Genomic DNA, 18,602 nt, shown 5'->3' on the forward strand with positions numbered 1-18,602 from the left:
AAGCAGTTGACCGGATCACCGAAGCGGAAACAAGAGTCTCAACGGTGGAAGATTCAGTTACCTCACTTCAAAAGAAAGTCAATAGGTTGACTGTTGTTACACAGGAACTGGCTTCTAGGGTGGAGGATGCTGAGGGCCGCACCCGGAGGAACAACCTACACTTCGTGGGCCGGGCCGAGGGCTGCGAAGGGGTATCTATGACGATCTTCACCACTAAGTGGCTTAAAGATATCCTGCCTGCCGATCTCCTATCCTCTGCCTTCATTGTTGAGCGGGCGCACAGGGCCCTGACACGGAAGGCCCTCCTGGTGAGGCCCGAGGCCTGTCATCGCTAAGATCATGAACTACGCCGACCGGGATGCTATTCTGCGATTCGCCAGGTCACATAAAGACTGCTTCATACATGAATCTAGCTCTATCTTGGTTTTCCCAGACTACACGCGCTTGGTCCAGCAACAACGCCAATCCTTCATGGCCGCCGTAGACTTAGGGAACTGAATGTACAATACATGCTGCTGTATCCGGCCCGGATGCGGGTAATTTATAATTTCAAGTCATATTTCTTCAACCCTTGACCCTCCTGGTAGATCGCTCCCCCTCGGCACAGCTCTGCCTGTGTGCCCCCGCTGCAGCTGCCGCTGCTGAGGACTCGCTCGTAAGTCTGCTCACCTTCCGCTTCTGCATCTCCCTGTTGTGTCCTGACTTCTGTTTTTTGCCTTCTGTTTTCCCAGCTGCCCCCTATCTCCGTGTCCTTTTGCCTTCTCTGTGTCCTCTTGTCTTCTCTGTGTCCTTTTGCTTTCTGTGCCACTGTTTTCCCCCTCGTTTTGTGCCCCGTTTTGCTTTCTGTGCCACTATTTTTCCCCCTCGTTTTGTGCGCCGTTTTGCTTTCTGTGCCACTGTTTTCCCCCTCGTTTTTGTGCCCCATTTTGCTTTCTGTGCCACTGTTTTCCCCCTCGTTTTTGTGCCCCATTTTCTGCTTCTGTGCCACTCGTTTCCCCCGCTGCTGTGTCCCCTGCGGCCCCACCCCCCTGACTGCCCACTCGCTGCTCCCGCCTCCCGCCTCCCAGCTGCTCCTCCCTCCCACCTCCCTATATATGCCGAAGGTGCGCCTAAGGCAAGCCCATCTGCACCCGTCCGTGCCTGGACCGCGCCCAGCGCCAGGAATCCTGGCCCCCACACACACACCACGACACCCGCCTCCAGCACTCTCCACGCACTCAACACCGGACGATCTCGCACCTGCTGCCAGGCCGCCCTGAAACGCACCCAAGGACCCTTCTCCTGCCGGAACTGCAGCTTCACCAGCATCCGGCCCGCCAACCCGCCCAACATGGAAACCAACTTCCTCAGATGTATCCTGCTCAACACCCGCTCTGCCCGCAAACACGCCGTCGAACTCTGGGACCTACTCGACACCAATGCCCCAGACGTCGCCTTCCTGACGGAGACCTGGCTGACCCCCTCCTCGGCACCCGACATCGCCATAGCCATCCCGGAAGGCTACATGATCACCCGTAAGGACCGCACCAGCGGAATAGGAGGAGGAATTGCCATCGTCCACAGAAACACTCTCAAAATCTCGACACACGCCGACGACACCCTCAGCACCACCGAACACCTGCACTTCCAGATCCACACCGACCCCAACACCACCCTCAGAGGCACCCTCATCTACAGACCCCCCGGACCCCGACTGCAGTTCAGCGATTCCATTACCGACCTAGTCAGCACACACGCCCTCGCCTCCACGGACTACATCCTCCTCGGGGACCTGAACTTCCACCTCGAGAACAAGAACGATGCCAACTCCTCCACCCTAATTGACAACCCCGCCAACCTCGGACTCAGACAACTCGTCACAGCACCCACTCACTCCGCCGGCCACACGCTTGACCCCATCTTCTCAGCGAGCACCCACGTCTCCTTCGACCGCACCACCGAACTCCACTGGACCGACCACCGCTGCATCCACTTCACCTTCCGGAATCCCACCACTCGCCACCACACCCAGCAGATGTCTCACCGCAGCTGGGGCAAGATCACCGAGGACCAGCTAACCGCCGCCCTCGCCCAGAGCCCACCCGCAGACCCAACCGACCCCAAAGCCGCAGCCTCAGACAATGGATCAACGACAGCGCCAACACCCTCGCCCCACTCAAGAAGCCCCCCAACACCCATACCAGCAAGAGAGCCAGCTGGTTCACCGAAGACCTCCAGGCCACCAAGCGAATCCTGCCGAAAACTAGAAAAAAACTGGACCCGCGAAAGAACACCGGAAAGCTACACAGCCCACAGGAACGCCACCCGCCGACACCACCAACTCATCAGATCTGCCAAAAGGACCGCATTCAGAGACCGCCTAGACAACAACGCACACAACAGCAAAGAGCTCTTCAGCATCGTGAAGGAACTCTCCAACCCCAGCTCTAACACCAACGACATCCCACCGTCACAAGACTCACTGGCCACCTTCTTCCATCGCAAGATCGCAGACATCCACGACAGCTTCGTCGCTGTCACCACCCCGGCAACAGCCGACACCCCCGCTCCCACGACCACCACCCGCACCCACCGCCTGCTCGCCTGGACCAACATCAACGACGACGACACCATCAAGATCATGAACATCGTCCACTCCGGATCCATGGAAGACCCCTGCCCACACCACATCTTCAACAAAGCCAGCAGCACCATCGCACCCCACCTCCGGAAAACCATTAACATCTCCTTCGAGACAGCGACCTTCCCGGAGAGCTGGAAGCATGCAGAGATCAACGCCTTACTAAAGAAACCCAAGGCGGACCCCAAGGACCTCAAGAACTTCCGAACCATCTCCCTGCTCCCGTTCCCGGCGAAGGTCTTCGCAAAGGTCGTCAACAAACAACTGACCAGCTTCCTCAAAGAGAACAACATCTTGGACCCATCCCAGTCCGGGTTCCGCATGAAACCACAGCACCGAAACTGCCTTCATCGCCGCCACCGACGACATCAGGATCATGCTCGACGACGGGGAAACCGCAGCCCTCATCCTCCTGGACCTGTCAGCAGCTTTCGACACAGTCTGCCACCGCACACTAAGCGCACGCCTCCACAACGCCGGAATCCAAGAGAAGGCCCTGGACTGGACCACCTCCTTCCTCTCCAGGAGAACCCAGAGCGTCCGCCTCCACCCCCCTTCTGCTCCATAGCCACCGAGATCATCTGCGGTGTATCCCAAGGCTCATCTCTCAGCCCAACGTTGTTCAATGTCTACATGGCACCACTCGCCCACGTCGCCCGACAGTACGACCTAAACCTCATCTCCTACGCCGACGACACCCAGCTGATCCTCTCGCTCACCAAGGACCCCCACACCGCTAAAACGAACCTCCACAAAGGAATGAAGGCCGTCGCCGACTGGATGAGGAACAGCCGACTGAAGCTGAACTCGGACAAGAGGAAGATCGTCATCCTCGGCTCCACCCCCTCGGCCTGGGACAACTCCTGGTGGCCGACGGCACTAGGAGCACCCCCTACACCCACCAACCACGCACGAAACCTAGGGATCATCCTCGACTTTACATTCTCCATGACAAAGCAGGTCAACGCCGTCTCCTCCTCCTGCTTCAACACCCTCCACATGCTTCGCAGGATCTTCAAGTGGATCCCCACCAAAACTAGAAGGACGGTCACCCAGGCCCTCGTCAGCAGTAGACTGGACTACGGCACCGCACTCTACGCAGGAACCCGGCCAAACTCCTGAAACGACTCCAACGCATCCAGAACGCCTCCGCATGCCTGAATCTCGACTCCCCTGCCGCAGCCACATCACACTCCACCTGAAAGACCTGCACTGGCTCCCCATCAACAAGAGGATAACCTTCAAGCACCTCACCCACGGACACAAGGCACTCCACGACACCGGACCAGTGTACCTCAACAGACGACTCGGCCTCTACACCCCCGCCCTCCAGCTCCGCTCCGCAAACCACGCCCTCGCCACCGTCCCCCGCATCCAAAGAGTGACCGCCGGCGGCAGATCATTCTCCCACCTCTCCGCCAAGACGTGGAACACCCTCCCCATCCGCCTACGGCAGACCGAAGACCTTCTAACCTTCAGGAGACTCCTCAAGACCTGGCTCTTCGAACAGTAGCAGCATTCCCCCCCCCCCAGCGCCTTGAGACCCTCACGGGTATGTAGTGCACTTTACAAATGCTATGATTGATTGATTGATTGATTGATTGATTGATTCAATACCCCCGAGGCAGTCTTTGCATGGTCTGATGAGCACCCACAGCTCCGTGCGAACTCCCCATCTGCCTTAGACTCATACTCCTCTCGCAGCTCTAGAATGCAGCGGCCACAATGCAATAAGTCCCAGAAGCGGCGAGGACCGGGGTCGGATAGAGCCTCGCCGAGTCCTGAGCGCCCACCTTGATGGCTGCCGACTGCTCCACTGGCCAAATACAATTTATATATGGGGCTCTATCTTAGTAATGTCATCCTCTGGGTGGGCATGGGTCCCAGCCTGCGGGCTGCTAGGCCAGGAACGTCTTGCACTCCCAGTTTTCTTAGGCTGATAGGGTGGGATGGGAATCTTTGGTGTGATATCGGAGAGCCCCCCGTTGGGGGTCCTCTGCTCTATACACCGTGACAGATGATCCTTGTTTTTGGAAGTGTCGGGTGGGGGGGTTCGTTCTTTGGACACGTTGGTTTATTTTGTTTATGTATTGTCAACACATGCAGACGGTGCGTTAGTTTTCCTATTGTCTCCGGTGAGGCACACCCTCTCGGAGACTTAACAGTGGTCTCCTGGAATGTTCGGGGATTGCTGAATAAGGTGAAACGGGGGGCTGTCTTGCGGCAGGCAAAGAGGTATGGGGCAGACATCCTACTTCTGCAGGAAACCCATCTATTGGGTACGAAAGCCCTGTGCCTCGTTCGCTTCGGCTTCTATCACATCTACCATGCAGGGTTCACGAGGGGCTCCAGGGGGGTGGCAATTCTTATTCATCGCAGAGTCCAGTTCCAATATATAACACATAGAGCAGATCACGGGGGTCGATTCCTTTTCGTCGCAGGCAAGGTACATGGCGAGTAGATCATCATCGGGAGCATTTATGCCCCTCCACCTCTAGGTGCCGCCGTTATTGAAAACTTATTGGGGGTCTGGGGATCCCTCCCGACTGGTTTGACCCTGATGGGGGTGACTGGAATGATACAATGGGGCCTTCTGACCGACAGCGCACCTTGGACTCCCCTCTAGCACAGGGTCCGACCAAACTATATACTTTGGCATCGACATTGGACTGGGCAGACATATGGCGCGAATTCCACCCCACTGAACGGGACTACACATATCTGTCGGCGGTCCATGGGTCACAGTCCCGACTAGATTACTTTTTCGTTCCCCGGGTATTTTTGCATAGATTTTCTCATGTTCAACATCGACCACAAGGTCTGTCCGACTATTCCCCGGTCACGATGCGCTTTCACACGGGCTCACGCAGGCCCCCGTTGCGCTGACGAATGTCCCCTTGGCACCTGCGTAGCCCGGCCTATCAGGATATGCTCAACTCCGCGATCACTACATATCTAGCCAACAATGGTCCCTCCGCCCCCTCGAACACAATCCTCTGGGAACCCCTCAAACCGACCGCCCGGGGCTCTGACATTAGCTATCGCACACAGGAGAAACGTATGCACCGCGCACAACTTGATACGTTAGAATCGCGTCAGGCGACCCTGTCTGCCCAACTCAGTGCCAATCCTTGTCCCTTCCTTCGCCGCAATTTGCTCCTAGCGCAACAAGAACTGCGTCAATATCTCCTGGGAGAAGCCAAGGAGATCTGGGAGGCATCTCAACACTGGATATACCAGTGGGGGGACAAGTCCAGTAAAATGCTCCATAGACTGTGCCAAGCAGATGGCGCCCCGGCTGTTATACCTACGATTCGAGGTTCGGACGGGTCCCTGTACACATCGCCGGTGGAAGTAGCGGACAAATTCGCGAGGCACTTCACATCTCTATATGGCCGTAAAGAGCAGATCTCTGCCGAACTTATAGCGGAGTTCCTCACGGATATCCCGCCTTGCCGGCTCCCCGACTCTGTGCGGGAGACCCTGGAGGCTCCAATTACACTCGAGGAGTTGTCGGGCGCCCTCAATGCGATCCAGCCAGGTCATGCCCCGGGTCCCAACAGGTTCCCCATGGAATTCCTTCGGTCCCACATGATTCTATTGGGGTCTCACTTGTTGGCGACTATTGCGGATGCAACTGACCTGGGAAGTCTGCCTAGGGACTGGCGACGCGCCAAAATCGTGCTTTTTCTTAAACCTGGCAGACCCCCCGAAGACCCGTCTTCCTATCGCCCCATCTCCCTTATTAATTTTGAACCCAAATTATTGGGGAAAGTCTTGGCCGACCGCCTCCGGGGGTGTGTCGCTGATCTGATTCACCCAGACCAGTCGGGCTTTATGCCGCAGAGGGCTACGAGACATAACATCAGACGAGTCCACAATGCCATTGCCGCGGCCCCTACCTTAGGCCGTCCTGCTGCCCTTCTGTTAGCCGATATTGACAAGGCTTTCGACTCCTTAAGCTGGGTCTATCTTTTTCAGCTACTTGAAGCGGACAACTTCGGACCCCGTTTTCTGACATATGTACGCCTGCTGTATAAGAATTTGACGGCGTCCGTCCGGATTGCGGGACAACGCTCCCGACCTTTTCTGATCCTGAGGGGTACCCGCCATGGCTGCCCGCTTTCTCCATTGTTTTTCGCCTTGGCAGTCGAGCCCCTGGTGGCCTGGGTCAGAAGTGACCCGGTGCTCACGGGGTTCGATTGGTCTTGATCACGGTCTGATCGTGTAGCCTTATACGCTGATGACGTCCTTTTTTTTATGACGGACCCGTGGTACTCTGGACCCCAAATCCTGGAACTCCTTAGAGTATTTGGTGGCACCACCAGCCTTCACACTAATCCCTCCAAATCCGTTCTCTTTCCAGTGTGTGGACATCAAGGCCGTGGATCATGGGCTGCGCAGCTGTACCGGGCCATGGACGGGTTTAAATATTTGGGCATTTACATCTCCCCTTGCCCCAAGATCTCTTGGACACATAATATCACTCCATTAATGGTTGGCCTCAAGAATTAAACAGCGGTATGGTCTGCTCTCCCTTTGTCCCATTATGGGCGCTCTGCCATTTTTAAGATGGTGTCTCTGCCTCTGATTTTATATCGCCTCCAAAATTTCCCGTACCCTATCCCTCGTACATGGTTTGCACAAGTGAACGCAATACAAAATAACTTCCTATGGGGAGGTGGGGTTGTCCGTGTGGCGCTCCGCACATGTACACAGTCCACGTATTGTGGAGGGATCGCGGATGCCGATGTTTATTCCTATTATGTTGCGTCTCACATACTGGTCATCAATGAACTATGGTACAATGCTCCCACGGATCCGGCATACGCTATTGAACACGCTGCTATGGAACAGGTCCCACTACTCCACCTATTATATAGCTACACAAGGCGAGATCAGGCAGACTAACCGTACAGATGTGGCGGTCTAAGACCAGACAGATGGGATGGAAAGGGAGACTAACTCAACAAACACCCTTGTGGCAAGGTGCATGCCTCAGGACTGCTATTGCACTGTGAGGGTTTCGGGGATGGGACCTGGTTGGGATTTCGACCCTAGGAGATGTCATGAGGGGTACCACGTTAAAGTCATTCCAACAACTACAAACGGATTTCGGCTCACACAAGTCACAATTTTATACATTTTTACAGCTTCGACACGCACTCTCCCCCCAGATCCGTAATATGGAGACCCTCCCAGAGTTCCAGCCCTTAGAGGGCCATCTGATAATGGGGTACTTCGGACTGCATAAAATTAGGCAAATTTATTAAACGCTGATGACACACACCCCCACTACTCTGGACAAGACCAGACTGTCCTGGCAGGCAGACATCCCTGAATTGACGGATGACGATTGGGCCGAAGCGATAGCCAGCCCTAAGGGCGCAGCTGTTTCTACACGCTTCAGGCTCATCCAGTTCAAATATTTGCATAGAGTTTATTACACTAGGGTACGTCTGTGGCGAATGGGGGTCATTCAGTCCCCAGTATGCTTGCGGTGTGTCAGTGAGGAGGGGTCCTTCTTCCATACTGTGTGGACCTGTACGGCCCTACAGCCCTTTTGGAACAGGAGTCGATCATGTCTTAATGAGGTGTTGGGGTGGGTGCTTCCACTGGACCTACGGCTGTTTCTTTTACATTCCACAGACGACATTGGGGGGAATCGCTACAAACAACATATATTGTTCCTTGCCCTCACTATTGCTAAGAGAGACATTGCGCTGTGTTGGAAGGCATCATCTCCTCCGACTACAGGCAAATGGAAGGCCGAACTAGACAGGTGTATGGGAGCTGAGATCGCTGTCTTTGAGGCTCGGGGCTGCCCCCGGAAACACCGTAAGATATGGACATGATGGGCGACATATTGTGGAATTGACTTTTACCCCCGCCTGAGGAGGACCCATAAGGGATACCCCTTGCTCCTTGCCCGGCATCAACCCAAACTATGTTGTTTGCTTGTATTACCATCTTATAGTGACGAATATTGGGAATCTGTTGAATCATGTGCTGTATCTTGGGATTTGACCACTGTCTCCATATTGTATTTATTTTTGGTTTACCTGCATGTTTGGCAGGGCCTGTTTATTCTCATGGAAATGGTTATTGCTGCATATACTGTTCAAATGATCATACGTGCCACTGTGGGGCTACTGCCCGATATACTGCGAAATGACCAAATAAAATTTGTTGTCAAAAAATAAAAAAAAGGGAGTCACCAGAATCAACCCCTCAGTCTGCCATCGTGTTTGACATGAAAACCCGCTGGATCACTGAGAAAGGGAAAAATGCATAAAGCAACTTCCCCAGCGAAAACTGGAGAAAGGCATCGGAACCCGCCGCACGAAAGTCCAGCCTCCAACTGTGAAAAGTCGGAGATGAGTATTGAGGCGAGAGGCAAACAAGTCCACCTGGCAAGGGCCCCATAATTCATTAAGGTATCTGAAAAGCAGCTATAAAGAAACCCCAGGAGGGAGGCATTATCCATCGCAAGTCTGTTGACTGTATATGCTGGGTCTGAATGCGAGCAGTACCACCACTTGTTTATGTTTAGCAGGTGGGATGCAGTGTAATATGCAAATATATCAGCTGCCGCTATCCCACCGCTATATGTCGACAGGGTGCAGGTTCGTAAAGCGACGCAAATGGCACCTCCCCCCCACAGGAAGCCATTCAGGAGTGTGTTTATTTGGGTAAACCAAGTCTGTGGGATGGGGTATGGATAGTTTTGGAGCACATACAGGACACGTGGAAGGAAGACCATTTTAAAAATAGCTGACCACCCAAATAAAGACAGTGGTAGGGGCGACCATCCCCTTGTCTTTTCCCGGAGCCGGGACAGGAGGGGGCTAATATTCCGTGACCAGGATAACATTTGGTTCGGTGAGATATAGCTCCCTAGGTATTGGAAGCCCTCTATCACATAGGACAGTTGTGATGCCCATGTCGCACGCCCCTGATCGCCACATATTGGGAACAGTACCGATTTTGCTGGGTTATCACCGAGGCCCGTGGTTTCACCAAACACTCGGAGTATCTGAAGTATTCATGGGCCAGAAAATCCTGGGTCTGTGAGGAAGAAAAGCACATCATCTGCTTACAACGCGACCCTGTTGGACCTGCCTGCTGACCAGTTGAATCCCCTTATCGAATGTACCTCTTTTTTCTGCTTTTTGTTTCCCGCAGGAAATTACAATACGGTCGTTGTAACGACCGTGTTGTAACAACTCATACCATTACTCCACAATTCGTAACAACGACTTGCGGAGGGGAGAGGCGCTGGATGTTGGAATAGTATAATTTACTATTCCAACTCCAGTATGTGCACCAGTAGGGAAAGTGTTGGATTTTAAATTCAACACCTTCTGCCCCCTCCGCAAGTCGTTGTTCCGACTTGCATAGTAATGGTATGCGTTGTTACAACGCGGTCGTTGTAACAACCGCGTTGTAATTCCCTGCGGGGTAAAAGTATTTGTGGTAAACTATGTTTACCCCCTTATCACGTGGTCATGCCTCACCCACACCGCCAGGGGCTCAATCAAGCGGACACCCCTGCCCTGTACCGCGACGGATGGGGAAGCATGCTGAACACGTCCCCGCTCCCCGCACCAAAGCCAAGAGTTCTGTACACAGTAATTGTATATAGAACAAAAAGCGGGACCGAAGTTGAGGGCAAAGAGGAGCTGGAATAAGTAGGTCCAGCTTAAGGAGTTGAACGCCTTGACTATTTCTGCTAATAAGAGGGCCGCGGGGCAACCCAATTCAGGGGCTTTTGCGATGGTGTTATGGACTCGTCGGATATTGTGCCGGGTACAGCGGTGTGGCATAAAGCCGGCCTGGTCGGGGTGGGCCAGCTCCTGAATGCAGGCACAAAGGCGGTCGGCAAGGACCTTGCCCAGCAGTTTAGATTCGAAATTCAAAAGAGAAATTGGGCGATAGGATGATGGTTCCTCCGGCGGGCGCCCTGGTTTAAGGAATACTACAATTTTGGCGTGGTGCCAATCAGGAGGTACATTATGTTGATCTAAGCCTTCATTAAAGTAGAGGGGTTCTTAAACATCTGGCAGAGTTCATTCAGAAACCCTAGTGTCCCTCTACACTGAAATTGCATTGAACAAAACTCAAAGAATTTTAAATTCAGGTGCTTCTAACTCAGTTTCGACTGTGGACTGTGGTATTTATGAAAACGTACAATTCCTTCAGGATGGGTGTGACAAGAGGTTGTCAATTTTCACACTCAGAGTACAATGGGCAGCCAAAGGACTCTCAGAACTGCTGATGGGGTAGTTCTCCAGAATGAAGACCTAATGGTTAGAATTTTGAGAAGTTTTCGATTACTAGACCTATGGTGAAACCGATGTTACCTGCTTGGTATCTTCCACTGGTTTCTCTGCAGGGAGTTCAATTAGAACCCTTAACCTCTGTTGGTTTAAAATGTCTAAACCATGAAGGTGGTCTTTCTATTTGTGATTACTTCCCCTAGAAGGTTTGGGGAGCTATCTGCTTAATTGTGTAAGCCCTGTTCTCCGGCTAATGGAAGATGGGATATTTTTCAAGTCCTAATCCTGCTTTTTTCCCCAAAGATTCTTTCCAAGTTCTTGTGTTGATCAAGAGGTACAGTTATCAACTTTCTTCCCTAATCCTTCTTCTAAGGAGGAACAGTTATGGAATCTATTGTATGTAAAGAAAGTGGTATCTGTTTACTTGGATAGATCCACCAGCATCAGAAAATCAGATCATCTAGTTGTAACGTTTGGTATCAAGGACCAGCAGATGGATATGTGATACTATAACAACTAGCCTATTCTTTATCAGATGTACCGATCCCAGAGGGAGTAAGGGTAGGTCCATCAGAAGTGTCTGTACATCCTGGGCAGAGGTTCAGGGTGTTACATTGAGTGAAATGTGTAGAGTAGCGACCTGGGCCTCCACATATACTTCTGTTAAACATTACAGGATTGAGGGTGTTTGACTGTGAAAAACTGTTTGATCTGAAGGTCTTGGCCTCAGTTTTGAATATGTAGTTTGATCAATAACTTTGTGTTATTTGATTTTGCAGAATTATCTGTGTGGAGATGTTACTTATTCAGATGTGTTTGCCTGAAGGCCCAGTTATTACTTTGGTATGCCTTATGTTTAATGACAGGAATGAGGACATAGGCCTGGTTACTTACTGCTACATTTCATTATCCTTAGTACATTACGTCCTCGTCACAGACATTACACACCTCCCATCCTCCCTGTTTTACTGGCCTTCAAAGGCTTTGTATTTACAGGAAATGTAATTGGGCATACTAGCCTTTTATGGCTTAGGGTGGGTGTAGCCATTCTTGACCTTCCTATTCTTTCTCATGTTGGAGGTGGTGATCACCTTATGTTTAATGACTGTGACGATGACATACCGGACTAAGGATGATGAAATATAATGGTAAGTAACCTGGCAATAACATAACACCTAAAATATTGTAGGTAGGAAAAACCTGCAATACCAATTAGTATACAAAAACTACCTGTTAAAAATGATTCCTCTCTTTACTCTCCAGTGGGTCCAACTGTTTTCCCCATCCACTTACTTTGGACAGTGGAATGGTCCTGTTTAGAACGCTGGTGGTTAAGATAATGAAAGTTGGAGGGAGTGACACTGAGGAGTGGCAGCCCTGTGACAAACATGGTGTTGAACATTAAAGCTGAAGATTTTCTTACTACAACTACTGCGGATACTGTTATTACTACACTACCCATAAGCCCAATATACAATGACCAGTCAACAGTGAGCTGTCCATATAAACATCGATGACCAATTAAGATCCACCTCTTCTTTGCTGCTAGGCAGTCATGTTAAATAGTAATTTTATTACATTGTCTTTACTTTGTGATGTTGGTTTATCGTTATTTTGTTTAACATTTTATTTTTCAGCCTTTTTGGTTTGCAGGTTGTGCGGACATCTGTCGGTGACACCATATTATCCATTCTTAAATTGTGTCCTTTTTAGTTGGTCAGGTTGTGTTTAACGTACACCCTCGCTGATGCCTGTAACGCCCTGAACGTCTCAGGATCGTTTAACAGACACGATAATGAGAACGCAACCACTTGTGAAGGTTTAGTTATTTTAATGAAGGCAAAAATAATACAAGGAATAAACAAAGGTTATAGTCACTGGAATCCTCCAGGCTAAGTACGTTACCAGCCCACAGCACGGATGGTCCTAACCGTCCTCTGCATATACGCCGATCCCGGCGTATGTCAACAGAGGGCAGAAATGAAATGGCCGACAATGCCAATCGGTAGGCTGTGAGGGGCACGAAGAGTGTTGGGGAGAATCGAGGAGTCAGGGAAACACCCAGCCGGGGTCTCTACCTGAAGGGAGCAGCCGCTCAACCTCTTCCTCAGACTGCACCGGGACGCGGAGTCACCTCCTGGTGATGCGTCACCGATACCCCAATCACAAGCAAAGAAGACTGAACCGAGAGCAGCCGCTCGATCGATCCCGTGGACTTCCGAGTCTGTAACGCGGCAAACACCTCCTGGTGTGCGTTACAGCTGGCAGTCCCTGTATCTCTGGTCGGGCTGGGAGTTACGACTCCAACCAGCAAAAGCGCCACTGCGCTTTGACTCAGCCGAGTCAAAAAGCGAAGCTCAATGGTTATCCGGTAGAGCTTCCGGGTCCTTCACAGGTGACGATGGGGCAAGACACGGCCCAGGGAGTATCGACTCGACCTACCTCCGTTCTTGCCTTACTGGAGCACCACTCCGGAACACTGCTCTTCACTAAGCAGGTACGTCGGTGTAAACACAATATCCGACAGCGTTGTACCTCCCGGTTCCTCCCTTTATAGGGCGTGTTTTCCTTGAGTTATGTAACAGCTCTCCTGTTTACATAAGGGCGTGTTTTCCTTGAGTTATGTAACAGCCCTCCTGTTTACATAAGGGCGTGTTTTCCTTGAGTGATGTAACAGCTCTCCTGTTTACATAAGGGCGTGTTTTCCTTGAGTTATGTAACAGCTCTCCTGTTTACATAACCTCTCAACCGCTAAGCATCCTGGGAGATGTAGTCCGTTTTCGCTGGTTGCCGTTTTCCTCCCCTCGCATGACAGGAATTCTTGACAGTACATCCTCCCTCTCAGCGGCTCCCCCCGGGTCCAGCGCTGGCAGGAAAACGCCGATGGAACAAGGAGACCAAACGCGGAGCATGAACCCCTTCAGCCGGTTCCCATGACTGCTCCTCCGGGCCATAGCCTTTCCACGCAACCAGGTACCACAGCTTCCCCCTGCGCCATTTGGACGCCCGTATGCCTGACACTTCATACTCCACCTCCGACTCCACGCATACTGGCCTAGGTGTCCCAGACGGCTTGGAGGGTGCTGGTTTGAGCAATGATACATGAAAGACAGGGTGTATCCGCAATGACTGGGGCAAGCACACCTTCACGTTCACGGGACCCATACACTTGGTAATTTGATAGGGGCCCATGTACTTGGGATGGAACACACTGTTCTTTCGAAACCTCATGTTTCTTGTGGATATCCAGACGTAGTCTCCAGTGCGGTACAGTGGCCCGGGCCTTCTCTTCCTGTCTGCCGCAGCCTTGTTTCTTCTCTTGGCCTCTATTAGGACAGCCCTTGAGCGCATCAACGTGTCTTTTATGTGTGCCACCCTGTCCACTGTGGCGGGAATCCTGTCCTCTCTGAACGGATGTAGAAATGGCAAGAACCTGGGATGTTGGCCATAGTTGTTATAGAACGGAGATGACTGTGTGGAGCTGTGAGTGGCGTTGTTATAGGCTATCTCTGCAACCCATAGCAAGTCGACCCATTCTTCCCTGCCCTGGTCCACAAAACATCGCAGATACTGTTTGAGCATTTGGTTCAGACGCTCGGTTTGGCCGTCCGTTTGAGGGTGGTAGCTGGTGGACAGGGCGGTCTTAACATGCAGCGCAGTGCACCAAGTCTTCCAGAATTGCGCAGTAAACTGCGACCCCCGGTCCGACACGATCACCCCAGGTAATCCATGCAGTCGTACCACATTCTTTAGGAGTAGTGACGCCAATTCCCCGGCCGTAGGGACTCTCTTGCAGGGGATGAAGTGCCCCATTTTCGTCAAGTAATCCACCACCACCAGTATTGCCGTCATCCCCTGGTCTACCGGTAGGCCCACCACGAAGTCCAGTGATATGCTATCCCATGGTCTATCCGGGGTCGGAAGTGGATGTAAGAGCCCTTGGGTTCGGCCATGGTCGGCCTTCATGGTAGCACACGTAGGACACTCCTGTCCCCACCTCCTGACATCCACTCTCATGGTTGGCCACCAGAAATGCCGTCCCATGCTAGCCACCGTTTTTTCAAAGCCCAAATGACCTGCGCATGGAGAGTCATGGCACCAGATGAATGCTTGTTTCCTTAGCCTAGGCGTGGGTATCAATAGGCACCTGCCCTTCAGGGGTATCCCGTCCTTCAGCTGCCATTCTCTGTGACTGAGGAGCCACCTCCGCCATGCGAATGACCTGATCCCTCTTTTTATTCCCCTCAGGAAAGTATCCGGTTGGATAACCCCCAATACCATCCTCGGGGAAATGATGGAATGCTCGGTCGCAGGCAATGGTTCCTTAACTGCAGATTGACGGGACAGGGCGTCCGCCTTCCGGTTTTCCGTCCCCGGCCGATATGTGATGCGGAAGTTGAACCCCGCAAAGAAGATCATCCACCGCAGCTGTCTGGGAGAAAGGTGTCTTGTGGCCGTCATGAACTGTAGGTTCCGATGGTCCGTGTACACCGATACCACATGTCTTGCCCCCATCAACCAATGCCTCCATTCGGTGAAGGCGTCCTTGATTGCGAGAAGCTCCTTCTCCGCAATATGGTAGTTGCGTTCGGCGTCGTTGAGTTTGCGGGACATGTACGCAACGGGATGACGCACCCCTGTGTCGTGGTTGCGTTGGGACAAGATAGCCCCCAGCGCCACATCCGATGCGTCCGCTTCCACCACGTAGGGGAGATCCGGATCGGGGTGAGCCAACACCGGCGCCTTACCAAAGGCACTTTTCAGGGCCTCAAAGGCTTTGTTCGCTTCAGGGGACCAGACAAACTCCTTGGACTTCCTCAGTAGCTGTGTGATTGGGGCCACCAATCCTGAAAATCCATCTATAAACCGCCTGTAAAAGTTGGCGAAGCCAATGAAACTTTGGACGTCCTTCACGCTTTGGGGCACCGGCCATTCTTTCACTGCCTTGATCTTTCGTTCTGCCATCTCCTGTCCCTCTGGACTCAGTATCACTCCGAGGAATTCCACGGATGTGACGTGGAAGTCACACTTGCTGAGTTTACAAAACAGCATGTTTTCCCTCAGCTTTTGGAGCACAGCTTTGACGTGGTGTACGTGCTCCTCCACACTGGACGAATAGATGAGTATGTCGTCGATATATACGACCACGTAGATATCCAACTCCTCTCTGAATACCTCATTCAAAAAGTACTGAAAGGCTGCCGGGGCGTTGCACAGACCGAACGGCATGACGAGGTACTCAAAAAGGCCGAACCTGGTCTTAAAGGCGGTCTTCCACTCGTCTCCGTCCCTCATGCGCACCAGATGGTATGCCCCTTTCAAATCCAACTTGGTGTAGATACGAGCTTTCTTGACCTGTTCCAGAAGTACACTGATGAGAGGCAAGGGGTACCGATTCTTTACGGTTATCGCATTCAATGCCCTAAAGTCCACACAGGCTCTCAGCTCCCCATTAGCCTTCGGGATGAAGAAGAGTGGCGAGGCGGCCGGAGACTTGGACGGGCGGATGAATCCTAGCTTGAGGAGTTTATCCAGGTACCCCCGGAGATGCACGTTTTCAGGCTCCGTCAGGGCATACAGCCTGCCGCTGGGAACGCTGGCCCCTGGCACCAGGTCGATCTGGCAGTCAAACTGTCTATGTGGTGGTAGCACTTCCGCTTTCACCTCATCAAATACATCCTCAAAACTGTGATAAGCCTGGGGGAGAGCCACATCTTTTTCTGCCGCTGTAGCCACCGTCTGACTCCCGCTCTCATCTGCGTCAAGGGATTCCGTTCTTATTCCACAATGCAGGATGCAATACGGTGACGTCAGTTCGATGCGATGTGTTGGCCAATCCACAGAGGGGTTGTGTTTCTGTAGCCACGGCAATCCCAATATGACGCCATATTGGGGCGCTCGGATGATGTTAAAATCGATTTGTTCCAAATGGTTCCTCCCACATCTCATCGGAAGGACCCCCGTGTGCTGCCCGATGGGCCCCGTCACCAATCGCCTTCCGTCTACAGCATAGACGTCTTCGGGTACAGCTTTGGGAAGAAGCACTAGCCCTAGCCTGCATGCCTCGTTGTGGTCCATAAACATGCCAGTGGCCCCTGAATCCACCATGGCCACAACGGGTATCCACTGGTCATGCACTCCCACGTGCACCGTGAGAAACAGGTGTCGTTGTCCCTTAGTGACCGAGTTGGAAAGTGAAGGGATGGATGAGTGACTCCGAGATGCCCCTTCTTTGGTCTGGGAGTCCTCTAGTTTTCCCGCCGGTACGTCCACCACGGCTGTTACCAACCGGTTGGCCCGATAACGTGACGTCTTTGGTTTGGCAGGGCATTCACGTACGTAGTGGCCTTTTTTGCCACAATATAGGCACAATCCTTGTTTACGGCGTGACTCTTTCTCCGTGGCTGTGAGGCTCGCTCGTATTGCGCCGATGTCCATGGGTTCTCCCTTGGATGCGGTGGAAGTTTCAGGACTTCCCACTGTCACATAGGATGGAAGGGATTTTCCTTTTCTCCCATGATCCCCCATTCTTTCACTTAGCCTATGTTCCAGCCGTAATACCAGGTTGATAAGGCCCTCACATGTCTTGGGTTGTGGGTCAATATGAGCCACGGCGTCCTTGAGCTCATCGCACAGCCCGTGATGGAAGAGCGCCGTCTGTTTAGCAACAGGCCACTTGGTTTCCGCAACCAGCCTTCGGAACGCGTTGAGATACTGCACCAGGTCGTTGGATCCCTGTCTCAACTCAAGCATTTCACGGTCCGCCGTGTACGAGTCAGCCCTTCTGTCGAAGACCTTCAGGAATTCCTCGTGAAAAGCACCCCAATCACATAAGATGGGGTCGTCCCTGCTCACCAGAGGTACGGCCCATTGTGCCGCGTTTCCAGCCAAATAGGATATAAGGAAAGCCACACGAGCCTGACTCGTGGGGAACGCCCTTGGTTTGCACGATAAATGTAGCGCCACTTGTGTGAGGAATACCTGCACTGTGTTAGGATCCCCACTGTACCTCTCTGGTGTTGCCAAGGGGACGGCTACCGGCATTTCCACTACTACCGCAGGGGTCTGGTTCGTGAGGGAGGTGCTGGGCGTGAGCGGGTCCAATTGGATAGCATCCAGTCTGGCTTTTACATCGGCTGTTTCTTGCCTGGAGGCAGCCAATTCAATTTGCACGGTCGCCAAAGCAGCCAGCACATCATCAAGTGTTGCCATGTCTGTTATCGACCGGGAGACAGTTAGTGTTATTAAGGTCGGATATTTTGTAACGCCCTGAACGTCTCAGGATCGTTTAACAGACACGATAATGAGAACGCAACCACTTGTGAAGGTTTAGTTATTTTAATGAAGGCAAAAATAATACAAGGAATAAACAAAGGTTATAGTCACTGGAATCCTCCAGGCTAAGTACGTTACCAGCCCACAGCACGGATGGTCCTAACCGTCCTCTGCATATACGCCGATCCCGGCGTATGCCAACAGAGGGCAGAAATGAAATGGCCGACAATGCCAATCGGTAGGCTGTGAGGGGCACGAAGAGTGTTGGGGAGAATCGAGGAGTCAGGGAAACACCCAGCCGGGGTCTCTACCTGAAGGGAGCAGCCGCTCAACCTCTTCCTCAGACTGCACCGGGACGCGGAGTCACCTCCTGGTGATGCGTCACCGATACCCCAATCACAAGCAAAGAAGACTGAACCGAGAGCAGC

General features: G+C 52.3%; 1 pseudogene; it reads left to right on the plus strand.

The window, feature by feature from the left end:
- LOC146833462 (uncharacterized) overlaps window positions 1-18,602 on the plus strand; it is a 42,682-nt pseudogene that overhangs the window by 15,956 nt on the left and 8,124 nt on the right.

This window comes from Triturus cristatus, chromosome 4_2 (assembly GCF_964204655.1).
Source record: "Triturus cristatus chromosome 4_2, aTriCri1.1, whole genome shotgun sequence".
Lineage (NCBI taxonomy): Eukaryota > Metazoa > Chordata > Amphibia > Caudata > Salamandridae > Triturus > Triturus cristatus.